The following is a 1185-nucleotide window of genomic DNA, read 5'->3' as shown; positions in this document are numbered from 1 at the left end:
TGTCTGACTGCTGGTTTAGGCCTGATCCCTAAACGGTAGATGGACATCCCTCTCACAATCTGGGTCCTAACCGCTCACCTGCCTGCCTGATTGCCCCTAACCCTTCTGCCTGCCAGCCTGATCATCCCCAACTGCCCTCCCCTGCCTGGACCTGCCTTCTCAGTGGAGACAGACCTGGGGGGTCCCCAGGCCTCACCGCTCAGCCTTGGCTGTGTGCATAGCCATCTTTGATGCCACCTAGGCTATTATTAGTATAGACTGATACAATGACACAACCCACCAGGTTATTCAGATTCCCCCAGTTTACATGCATTCCTGTGTGTGTGTATTCAGTTCTGTGCAATTTAATGTCTGTGAGAATTCACATGGCTACCACAGTCACCGTACACTTGAGACTGATTCTTACAGGCATACTCCCTAAGTGTCAGTTCAAAATGGAAAAAAAGGGGGGGCATTCATGGGGCAGTAAGCACTGCCCAGCCACTGGACAGGTGCCAGGGGAGTCCGCACTCTTATTTCAGTTGCCTGTATGTCACAGAGAACCGCCCTGGGATTCTGACCATAGAATGCAGATCCCTCGCTTGGCCGCTGAAGAAAGAGACCAGAGTTGAAATACCTCATCCTGGCTCTAGTGGCGGAGCCCAGACAAGGCCCGGGGCCCTCGGAGTCTGTCCAGTGCTGTCCCTCTGGTCCTTGCCGCCCACTCCCAGCCTCATCACCTGCTACAAGTCCCCGATGGATGGAGCTGCTGTGAGGAAACAGGTGTTCACCAGCATCCAGCTTCATAACTACAAACAGCAACAAAAAATGGTTTTTTGATTAATGCTCTTTATTTCGGACCTTTATGGAAATTGAAAAGGGGCAGGAAGAGGTGGCACCCCCGTTCAATTCAGAAACATTCAATGACGCCAGCCCAGCAAGCGCTTCCCCTTTGTCGAGGATGCAGCCCCGGCACCCTAAGTCCTGGGGACAGGCTTCCATGAAAGTGAGAGCAGGGTTTGAAGGGAAACTTCTGGGATGCAACTACAGGAAGAGCCAACAAGAAGCCGTTCCTCTTCTGGGCCGGACGCCGCAGGAGGGGGTTTGTGGAGGACGGGCAGGCCCTCCTGGGGACAGGGCCAGCGAGGGGCCCTCGGATGAGGGGGCGCCCTCCCATCTCTCCAGCTGGAACAGTGTGCGCGCGCG

The 1185-nt window shown here is 54.9% G+C and overlaps 1 long non-coding RNA gene across 1 annotated transcript in view; it reads right to left on the bottom strand.

The window, feature by feature from the left end:
- Nucleotides 1–328: 328 nt before the first annotated feature.
- The window catches only part of LOC107184018, a 2415-nt gene continuing 1558 nt past the window's right edge, over nucleotides 329–1185 (bottom strand). The window contains exon 2 of the long non-coding RNA XR_001514832.1: nucleotides 329–788. This is a non-coding gene — a long non-coding RNA (uncharacterized LOC107184018). The remainder of the gene's footprint in view (nucleotides 789–1185) is intronic.

Source organism: Myotis davidii, unplaced genomic scaffold (assembly GCF_000327345.1).
Source record: "Myotis davidii unplaced genomic scaffold, ASM32734v1 scaffold744, whole genome shotgun sequence".
Classification (NCBI taxonomy): domain Eukaryota; kingdom Metazoa; phylum Chordata; class Mammalia; order Chiroptera; family Vespertilionidae; genus Myotis; species Myotis davidii.
The sequence above is the reverse complement of the archived record's forward strand: the minus strand, read 5'-3'. Positions and strand labels throughout refer to the sequence as shown.